Raw genomic sequence first — 12034 nt, forward strand, 5'->3', positions numbered from 1 at the left:
GTAAAAAAATATTTATGACTTCCTAAGATCTTATGCTGTATCAGATAAAGAGAAAAACGTTCTTTTTATATCGTTATATAACGGTTCGGAAGTGATCGTAACAGGTTAAATAATTAATATACAAAACTAATAAGTGTTTACCAACTGTTACCCTGTAATTGCAATATCTATGCCTAGGTATACACTTTGAAATTGTTACCCTGCAATTGCAATAACTATGCTATGGTAGGTTTAAAAATTAAAATTGATTCATCATAGATACCAGGATTAAAACTTGTAGACAGACGCCTGTAACGTCACAAAAACACTCATCAGTGACAAAGAAATAATTCCTCGAATAATTCAAATAAAACAAGTAAAAAAGACCAAATACACTACAAAGTTGAAGACCATTGCGGACCCAAAATTTCGGTAATATGTTCATCGGGAAGAAAATCTAAGGTATTTCGAAAAATTCTAACTTTGTAAACAGTTTATTTATAACAATAATCATATCAATGATACATATGCATTATATCCAATGGAGATTCCAAAGATCTAGTTTATCAAAAATAAAATTAAAATAGCACTTACTTCCTTCAAAATCACTACATAATGTATACTGTAAATAAAAGAAACAGTAGTATACAGCAGTCAAATGTCATAATTCGATTAAAAGAAAACAAATCCGGGTTACAAACTAATACGGAGACAAACACATCAGCTATAAGAGGAAATCAGAAACACTGAACTACAACAAAAACCTGGTTTTATGACTAGCCAAACATCCCACTTACAAGATTTACAATGCACATGTATAGAGTCTTTATGTAAGTTTTTGATCGGAAAGGAATGAAAATATTCACTTGAATGGACTTGCAACTGTCGCTGTTGAGATCACTTACCCTCCAAAGCATTTTTTTAATGCACCCAGATAACAAGAACAACAACAAATAGTTATCTAAGGTACAAGGATTCTAATTAAGACACGCGTTTCGTCTACATAAGACTCATCAGTGACGATCATATCAAAATATTTATAAAGCCAAACAAGAACAAAGTTGAAGAGCATTGAGGATCCAAAATTCAAAAAAGTTGTGCAATATACGGCGAAGGTAATACATGACTTAAGAAACTAAGATTAAGAAAATCCTTAGTTTTTCGAAAAACTCCAAGGAGTGAAAACATGAATTTTATAACACTGACCACATTATTGGAAGTCATGTCAACAGCGAAGTGTTGACTACTGGGCTGGTGATACCCTCGGGACGAAACGTCTACCAGCAGTGAAAACTCTACACCAATTGTTATTATGATACTGATTACTCACACAATTGCGCGGTCATTTTTAATTTACGAACTATAGTTTACATTAAAGTCAGCATATTCAGAGTGTGCGGGATAAATATTGATAGCCAATTAAAAACTATTTATATCACATCTAAACGAACAATTCAGTTTCATTTCTATATATATCGTATGATTTTCAAACACGTTTATGTTATTAAACAGGTTGAATGATTAGTTTACAGCTTAGACAGGTGTACAGTCAGTTGTCAAAACACTCAGAAATAAGAAAACACTATGATCAGGTATAAAGATTCCTATCACAGGAAGCAATTTCTGATCTGCACTGCAAATTAATTGTAAATAGATGTAGTGCAATCAGTGCAGAAGTAAAAACGAGAATTAAGCGTGAAAAGCAAAGGCTGTTGCAGGGATATTAGTAGGATGAAATATCTAGGTATCTCTGATGAGTTATTTATTTCGAATACACAGCAGAACAATATAATATACCGCCTCGGTCATCTCATACTTGGGGGTGTATGTCCGAACCCGACCAGGTCAAACCAAAGACTTGAAAGTTGATATTTGCCTTATTCGGCTAATCATGTGACAATAAGAAACAAGATCAAAGACAACTCGAAGTGAAAATAATGTGTCAGGGTAGGGTGAAATGCCTTTTTGCTGGCTGTTACCTTGTGAGCTAGCACATACAAAACCTGTTCAGCGCGTCAGGCTTGTACAAAGCATAGTTTATACTCATATCACATTATCATGTTTTCGTCATGAATATGTATTTAATTTGCCATTGGATGTTAACCAGCTATCAATCAATCCATCTATTCGTTACAAAGCATGTCTGTTGAAATACATTTTATCATTATGTGTTACACTCAGGATTTTTTATCACCTATGTATTATCAATATCGTTCAAAAATATTCCCAATCCACGACATTCGATAATGTGTTGAAAGGATACAGAGTTGTCGTCGATATCAGATCTTCGTCAGTCTCTAAAGAGGCAAGTTAATCAACAGAATGTGATAGAGCTATAGGCTCTCATTTGGTTTAGTTGACCCTATGCAGAACTTATCTAGACTCGGGGGTTTATAGAGCTTGTCAAATGATTTGGCCGATAGAGGATGTTGATCTGTAGATGTCTATTTACGGTAAATTGCTGTGTCTCTCGTCTCTTTACGTCATCTACTTGTATCAATGCTGAAAATTCATTTGTTTCTATGCTTTTGTATTGATCTTAAAATAAAATATAATTAGATTTTTTTTATTAATTTACTGGTTTTGGTTTAATAACGTTGAAATTTCTATACATATCTTACATGTCCTTTGTTTTCATTTGTTTTAAGTCGTTGCGTTATTGTCTGTTTTGTTCATACCCTACTTGAATTCATACCCTTCATAATATTTCAAAATATAAATAATCAGACAATGGAATCATTTAGAGTTGCTTCTATTTCCTACACTTACTTAAGAATGTAAAACAGGAAGCGTTACACTTCTTTTTCAAAACCATGTCAAAAGATATCTTCAAAACCTACATACAAAATGTCAAGTGTAATTGTCAGAGTATATCTTTCAAACACTTCAATGTTACAAGTTAATATGAATATGATTTAGTGATTTGCAGAGGTTTCGAATAGTTGGCGAGTATCTTCCACTCAAAAAGATAAGATCGTTATATGTAATGATGTAAATGATAAAAATTCCATACAGGTTTATTTTAGAAACGTTAACCGATTACTGCTCAAGAAAGAACCTCTTCTTGTTGTTATCTATCTCGTGATAGATGCATGTAAAATAATAAACTCTGATTGTAAGATATTTGTATGTTATAGTCAATGAAATTATGTAATAACCCGTATATCATTTAATCTGATTTCAAAAATTGAAGGTTACGTGAGATGTGTAACAGTAGGAAAAATAAAATACTGAAATATAAACTTTAATCAATCCTTAATATAAATTTTAGTTTAGCATTCTTATCGTAATTTCGGAAATAAATTGCCTTTGATATGAAAAAGAAGTCAGGCAATCGTCAATAAACCAGCAGACAATAACGAAAACATGTTCTAAAGACATCTAAATAAAATGTAAATGGTTATCTGATGGTTGTAAACAAACTCAACTTGAATGACTAGATTTAAATCCTGCGTCAATCTAGTATGCATCGTTGGGTTTGATTTTTTTTCATAAAAGATGTAAAATAACAAAAATACCTAACTCTGAGGGAATTTCAAAACGGAAAGTTCTTAATCAAAGTGTAGTCTTTATAATCTTTTAGATTTTTTTTTTGCTTTCTTTGACTTGTGGATATCTCTATATAACTTTCTAACTTAAACCATAACATCGAAGTTCGGGAAGCTCGCTAGTGGGATAAATCAAAGGACATTTATAGTATAAACATTAAGTAAACTATAAATACTTTAAAATTTGTATGATTATCTTGTGCTTTCTAAAATACGACCACACCCTTATATGGGGGTTTATGATTCACGTTTGTTTTGTTTGCTTAAGAAAATATCACATTAGATTTCAACATCATGAACCTAATCTCGAAGACAAAGAATTAATTTTCTCTAAGAGAATCTGTTGAACAAGTTAAACAGAGAAAAGCGTATGTCTAAATTCAATAAGACAGCAATGTTGTCAAGTCCTTGGAGGACCAAGCTAATCAAACCAGGACTGAATTGGTCACAAGAGAGAATTCAACAGACAGTTTATTGTGAGAAGTAATGTCTTCAAGTGATTCTGCTTCAGGAAATTGTGTCTTTTATTTTGTTAGTTAGCTCTGACGGTCTCTTTACGACTGACATGTAAGAATCCTAAGAAAAGTACTTTCCTTATGTAAATGTGGATTGTAATCCTTTAAAAAAGACATATAGTCACAGATAACATTTCCCGATTTAGAAAATAAATGTCTGTTTTTAAAAAAAATTGTGAGTTATAAAACATTTTCAAATGTGACTAGAGAGCAATATATATATACGCAAACGAGACAGACAAAAATAAGAATAGCTTTCCATCTTGGTTCTTATACTTTGAATGAATAGTAATCATAATTGTATAAACATGTTCAAAATGTTTATTGCTACATTCATGATATCCCTCTTTTTACTTTAGAATGTTTGTACCCTGTCCTTTCCTTGACTACTAATACCTAGTTTTATTTCGGTTTAACTTCAATTTTATATTCAAAATCAACCCACAAACGCTGCGAAAACAAAAGCTTCATACACAGTGCGTGCTTGCATATTGCTAACGACTATATCATGATAAAATGGTTCGTTTTGGTTGTCAAGTATTTGTATGGTTGTCCTCATCACTGGTGTTTTCATTTATTGTAAAAAAAATTATCACCGAATGCCTTTTATAATCATATATTGTAATATTTTGTATTCCTTCTTCTTCAGGAATTGTATGTCCTAAATGATCTTCAACTTCGTACTTTATTTGGCCAGTTTTACTTTTTTGTGTCGAATTTCACTGATTAGTCTTTTCTAGACGACCCGTGCGTCTAGAGTACACATTTTCAGTCCTGGTATCTTTTATGAGCTCATGTGACATTTTGTAAATGTACCCGACTTATGATTGAAAAACCGGAACATTTTGAAATTTAAAAAAAAATCATGGTATGGAATGTAATCATTTACACTTCATTATTGAGAGGAACCACTATAAAATGTTCATAATCATAAATTCACTCTCAACTGTAAAATTTCTCAAAACACTCTACCCCACGGTAAAGATTGCGAATAAAGCTTTTTTTGCAAAACATTTCGGATTTTAGTTCCTCAATGCTCTTCAAATTATTTTTTTATTTAGCTGTTTGATTACCGCGTCTTTTTAAACGAAACACGAGTCTTGTTTACCAAATTTGAATCATAGTATCTACGATGGAGTATTAATTTCGATGACCCAACTCTTTCCCTATTGTCACAATCGTGGAAGAAGAATGGATTGTGGCTACCACAGATAACTTATTCAGTAGGCATCTGTTAGTTGGAGACAAAACGTGCGTCTGGCGTACAAAATGTTAACTTATGCGTTTACTTTTCTACACTGGCTAGAGGTAAAAGGGGGGGGGGGGGTTGAGATCTCACAAACATGTTCAACCCCGCCGCATTTTTGCGCCTGTCCCAAGTTAGGAGCCTCGAGCCTTTGTTAGTCTTGTATTATTTTAATTTTGGTTTCTTGTGTACAATTTGGAAATAAGTATGGCGTTCATTATCACTGAATTATTATATATTTGTTAAGGGGCCAGCTACAGGAGGCCTCCGGGTGCGGGAATTTCTCGCTACATTGAAGACCTGTTGGTGACTTTCTGCTGTTGTTTTTTTCTTTGGTCGGGTTATTGTCTCTTTGACACATTCCCCATTTCCATTCTCAATTTTATCTAGTATCCATGATGAGTTTATCTGACATTTTGACGATGTCTACGACTAAATATATAACCCTTTTGTAAATAGGATAATTTAGATTTGAAAAAAATATATAATATGGGAAGCTATTTAATTTTTAGTATGAATATGTCCATAACTTTAAATTTTCTGTTTACATGATTTTTTTCGAAATACATGTACTTTAGATTTTTTACCTAAGGAACAATTGGCTTAATTTGCATAACTTTTAGGAATTTTAGTTCCTCGATGCTCTTCAACGTCGTACTGTATTTGACCGTTTAAACTTTTTATTAAATCCCGCATCACAAATGAGTCTTTTTTTAAACGTGCGTCTTTCATATTATATTTGAATCCTTGTATCTATGTTGAGGTAGCAAATACCTTTTGTCACAAGATAGGCAGAGGACAATTGATTTAATTAGTGATCTTCTGAGATACAGATATTCCATGACGGACAACCAAGTAATGTGTGCGTCCGTGAAACATAGATATGTAAATTAGATGATATGTGTGTTTGTTGTAAGAATTATATTGTACTCAAAAACTACAAAAGCATCTACAGATAAATGAAACATACGTTTTATATGAATACTAAAACAATATGTTAAATGATTCAGAATGTAATTATCTTTTCTCTGTTTGTATTTTTTTTAGAATATGTTTTATGTTATTATTATTCTAAACATTATTGTTAATGTTGAACCAAAATACGAACAGTGTGGCCTATCTTAGTTTTTATGAATATTGAACGTTAACAACATGCAGTTGGCATTTTTACAAAATAAAATAATTATCTCTTCTACGGTTCGATAAATCTTTATGTTGAGACCTTTTGATAAACGGATTAGGTCGTAGTGATATTCGTAACTTTTAATTGTAAGTATAAAATTACAAAGGAAATGAAGTCTCATCTTTAATGATTATTGCTCCATGATATTCTTTGATTGGTGTTGTTTTTATCTTACATAAATTAACCATAGATACCAGTGTTAAAATGTGTTACGCTAGACGCACGTTTCGTCTACTAAAGACTCATCAGTGCTGTCTGGATACAAAAAAAATCATACAGTTTTGATCAGTATTTTAAATAAACGCAAGAGTATACCGCTGTTTAAAAGTCATAAATCGCTTAGGAGAAAACAAATCCGGGTTACAAACTAATACGGAGGGAAACACATAAACTATAAGGGGAAAATAACACAAACAACAAAAACACTGATGTGCACCAAAAACAAACAACAGTTTTAAACAAATTGTGTCATTTTTCCAAATTGAACATGTTTACGGAATGTGAATTCTCATGGCGGGGTATGCTTGAATAGCAGGAGACACTAACCTTGTCGATACAAACGGTCTTGCTCCTTTTTGAGTTCATGTGGTCTCCTCAATTTTTATATTTACAAGATTTGAAAACGGTAAATTACTGACGCCTTAATTTCCTTAACTATTTTATTGCATCTTACGAATATGGACTACATGCATACACAATCACCTCGTATAAAATAATAAATAAAAACAAACAATCGTGTTTCTTATTGAGCACAAAAACTGAAATCAAACGTTTGGAAAGTAAAACAAAAGCATGAACAGACAACTTGTAAATATCCATTCGCAATATGTTTTTCCATAAGGGTAAACAAAATCTACAACAACTGAATATTTCAGTTACAAATCTAGTGATTGAAATCTTGTTTGGTTCATTTTTGCATATATATTTCGCGTGACAACAGTTGCCATAGCCTAAAAACGTTGTTGGTCAACATCAATAATACCTGCCGTGATGATAAACAGAAAATAACATTTTATGACGTCGACTACGTCATCATCTCACCTTTAATCAATGTACTTTAACACAAATCAGACGTGTTAAATGTTTTGCAAGTAAGTTTATCGAAGCAGTAATTAAAACATGAAAGTAAAAATACAAGACTGGAATAATAATATTTGTTAAAGGTTATGGCGACTGTTTAGACATTGATTACATAATTACTTCTCGTCGTTGTCATAATTTTACAACTCATTATATTGTGGTATTATAACTTGTGATTGTAATTGAAATGCATTTATCAGTACAATGCATTAAGTTAATTATCGTCTCTGGTTATTGCGAAATGGAATTCAAAGTGCAATAAAAAAGGAATAAAATTACGTTGTTTTTTAAATTAGCAGTTACACTGCATTCCATATAGAGGACGAGTATTTGCTGAAGTCGTTATCTTTGCTGTTTCAACATAACAATCGTATCAAAATTACTGTTTTAAAACTAACTGAATTTATTGTCTATTTTCAAGTAGTTTCCTTATCATGAGCAAATAAAAAATGGTCGATTGTTGTTGTTAACGATGAGTCTGACTTATGAGAAACTAATTTTATTCAATTGTTTAGATATGTGGAAATGAAAGAGAGGTTCTGCATAAAACAAACGATAGCTTGCACTTCCCGACGAAGACCATAAAGGACTGGGCAACTATTTAAGCATAGCTAAACAAAATAGTTCATGATGAGCGTTATAAAAACTATGGAGAATCCTACGCAATTTACAACCGATTTTATTTCGAAGAAACCGAAGCAAGAATCTTCGATACACTTTTGATGATATTTACTAAGTTTGGCCGTTATGCTATTTGTAGAAATATTTAGTTACGTTATGCTTCAATGCACAGTTGTACATTGTCGACATAACTATCGACCTTTTGTTGGGTTTGTGTGGATCAGTATGTTTTAATGAGTAGTAATTTGTAGAACTTTGTTTGTCTTTAGGTCGTTTGGCGTTTATTGCCATTACATACGCAGTTCTTTCTCAATTTAAGAGTTTGGAGTCATCCACAATACTTTTAATTCTTATCAAACGAAAAAGTATTTTTATTAAACAATCCCAATTTTTCTCGTAATGCATCTATCTAAGTGGTACCTGCAAAGTATGATAAATTTTGATATTTTCAATCTTATTAAAAACCGATCTCGCTTCGCTTCCGTTTTCTGATATGTCGCATCATATCAGTAAACGGGAATGGTGAGATATCGGTTTTTAATTGCACTGGGATGTTTAATGTTGAGAATAATACGCCAACGTGTTATAAAGATATGCTCAACACTAAATAAAAAAAGCTGATGTTTTACAATGTTTGTCCAAACATCGTTTTGCAAATCACAAAATAATGGTGTGAAACAAATTTCCGTGCGAACAACACGTGGTGTTTCTGAGAAAGCCTTCATCTGGTACGTATGAGAACCATATTATAATAAGCATTGAAGAGCATCAAAACTTTAACGACATAAACAGAAGATGCAAAATCATATAAGGTCTACCCTACCTCATGACAAAAAATACAAAAATTCTATACTGTAGAGCCACCTCATGGCTTTTTTGATTATTTGGCCGTTTTTATAGTGATTATGTGATTACCCGACCATTTTTTCCATGATAAGTTGGTTATTTAATATATGGTTAAAAAAATAATCATTGTAACGTGCACCATTAAATTAATTGGTTGGATCGCGTACTTGATAAATATATTTTATCATTAGCGAAAATTAAGTGAAGGATTTTCTAGCATAAGACTGAACTAATTTAATTGCATTTCGACGAATATAGTGTCTTATCTAAAAATTAAGGCAAATATATTCAGGGATCACAAACTTAAAAAAATATTGATGATTTAGAAAATCACAAAATGGTCGAAAAGAAAAGCCAATATAAAAATGAAATGTGGTATGATTGCCAATAAGCCAACTCTCCACAAGAGAGAAAATGACACATAAATTAACAACTATAAGTTACCGCGCGCCTTAAAAAATAAGCAAAGCTCATACCGCATTGTCTTCTATAAAGGACACAAAAATGGTTAAAGTCATAAGAAACCTCAAATTAAAAAAAAATATGCGTATGTTTTTTATAACTAAATTGATAGTTTTCATTAGACAACTTATGTACATATACTTTTTTCTGAGGAAAGTTCTTTAATTTGTCCACATTAGGAAGAATTTGACTTATTTTTAATTGCTTGCTTCCAGGAAGCAATTCGTCGACATATTTTCCGTATGCATAGTGACCTGAGCGTAACCCTTCTCGTAAAAATCCGGTGATCGCGATACGTATGAATCTGTCATAAAAATAAGCAATTATTTGATTGTACATGGTAAACACGTGCTCAATACCAATGCTTTTTGTTATTTGTTTATTATAAGGTGACAATCGGTAAACTTCGGCTTCAAAACACGGCATTTAATGAGCAGCCATATTTGTTAAATCATAATAGACAGAGAGAAAAAATATTGACGATTATACGATATATTTGCGTAAAAAATGATAAAATCGTGCACAGAGGACTAAGTTTATGATATATACATGCATTGGTTCACGAATTGGATAAACATTATTTTTTCCCCACTCACTGGTTTCATATGACTTTAAATGAAAAGACTCAACATATCGAATGGTTTTTTTCATTCTTAATCTCAGAAATTATCCCTAGGCGATCTGTCAAAATTTTTAAGATGAGAAATTCAACAACACAAGTAAATAAATTAAATCGAATAGGACTTACATAAAACAAAATGCCGCAGGAACGACAGTAAATTGATACACACTCCCTGTCCTGTTTGTCATGACAATAATGCTTGCACATTGTTAATTGTAAGTGCGATCATACTTATATTTAAACGGTAAGCAATTTTCTGATATAAATGAACTGGTTTGATTTAATGAAATACATTGAACAATTATGATAATGTAGACAAAATGCCAACACATGGTATCGTTTTCAGTTAAACTACAATCAGTATACACGTAACAATTAAAAAATTACAGTTTCTACAAATAAACTGAACCTTATCTGTAAAGGCGATCTTAAATCATAAAAAAACTGCTTGATAAAAAATCAATACACAAAGTATAAGAAGATACTGATAAGCCATGTTTTATTACAATTTGTAAAATTATGCACGCATGATGTCATGTATTACAACTCTACACAGGAAAATATCGATATTTGAATAGAATTTTCAAATGTTATCACAAATAACAAAATAAAGAATCTTTAACTCAATATAAAAATTATTTGATATCAGAAATCCATTGCTTGTTATTTACAAATCAATATCATCAACAATATGTCACTTACCAAGTCCATCTTGTCACATCGAGGTTTCATCTGTTAATTTCCCGCCATTATTCCTCAAACCTGCAGACAAAAACAAGATGTCGTCGTTAACACATGTTGAAATCATGACAATGTTTAAGATGCATTTGTCCAGTTTAAGTCTTGATATTCATTAACAATAATTAAATGGTTTTAAACGTTTGAAAGAGCTTCATTTCTCCGCTACATTGTAGTTATTCTCAGCTTCTACAAAAATCGATTGGCAAAGCACCTGCAGCGTAGTAAGAGAACTAATGTCGGTTAGATAGCACTGTACACACAAGACAATCTTTCCTTATCATGTTATAAAATCATTTTACATTTTTGTTTGCTAATATAAAAAAAAAATGAGATTTGCTCCAGACTATTTATCGGAACCAATTTTCTTTAAATTTATTTATTTTTTGTCGACTACATGATGATCATGAATTGTAATCACTGTAGTCGCTATCATCAAAAGTCACTTAAAATATTTCACCTTTACGTTTTTTCATTAAAATAATTAGCATATGATGTAGCTATTCTCTTGCATATCGTCTCCTTCGTTCTTTATCCCATTAAATCTAAATCAACGAGAAAACTGCAGTTCTACTCGAGTGTTTTGAAACCTGAGCAAAAAGTTCAAACGTATCAATTTTCAATAATAGCCAGAAAATATATCGATGAACTGTGTAATAGAATAAATATTTATGGCGGTTATATGAAACGCCGTATTCTGACAAAAATAAATAGTAATACTTGTCTGATCTGCCCGGAGGTCTTATTTAAGCAACTATTCTGTTAATTAATAATGTATAGCATATTTCACAGGGGATATTTAGTGCAGAAGTTGTTTGTTGCGTCGAGATTTCATAATTAAGCAACTTATTATCAGAATCGTTGCCTTGTGTTAGTAATATTTCTGGGAATTTACATCTAATAGTTTTCATCTTAAATATTTTATTACTTTTTTGCAATAATTGTGCACTATAACTTCAATTTGGTTGATGTTTTGCAGATATGATTTATCCTAATCATGAATATTTGAATAACAATTACTGTTTTTTCTGTAGTTTTAACCCCAAAATACCCCTGAAACTATATAAGTATTTAATTGATTCCTCAAACCTCTAGAAAATATGTGCAAATAATACTTAAAATCTTTAATAAATGAATCAAAACTTTTCAAGAAAAACGTGATGATATATTGCAACATTATTTCAATGAATCGTT

General features: G+C 31.5%; 1 protein-coding gene across 2 annotated transcripts in view; it reads right to left on the reverse strand.

Moving 5' to 3' along the window:
* Window positions 1-12034, reverse strand: part of LOC134716220 (neuropeptide Y receptor type 2-like) — a 57834-nt gene that overhangs the window by 14199 nt on the left and 31601 nt on the right. Inside the window, exons 1-2 of one of the 2 annotated variants that reach the window (XM_063579077.1) lie at window positions 11301-11501; window positions 10805-10864 (exon numbers count right to left, since the gene is read on the reverse strand). The gene's annotated coding sequence lies outside the window, so the exon portion shown is untranslated. Of the gene's footprint in view, window positions 1-10804; window positions 10865-11300; window positions 11502-12034 lie in introns of those variants that run through there. The other variant, XM_063579076.1, reaches the window with a different exon arrangement.

Source organism: Mytilus trossulus, chromosome 4 (assembly GCF_036588685.1).
Source record: "Mytilus trossulus isolate FHL-02 chromosome 4, PNRI_Mtr1.1.1.hap1, whole genome shotgun sequence".
Lineage (NCBI taxonomy): Eukaryota > Metazoa > Mollusca > Bivalvia > Mytilida > Mytilidae > Mytilus > Mytilus trossulus.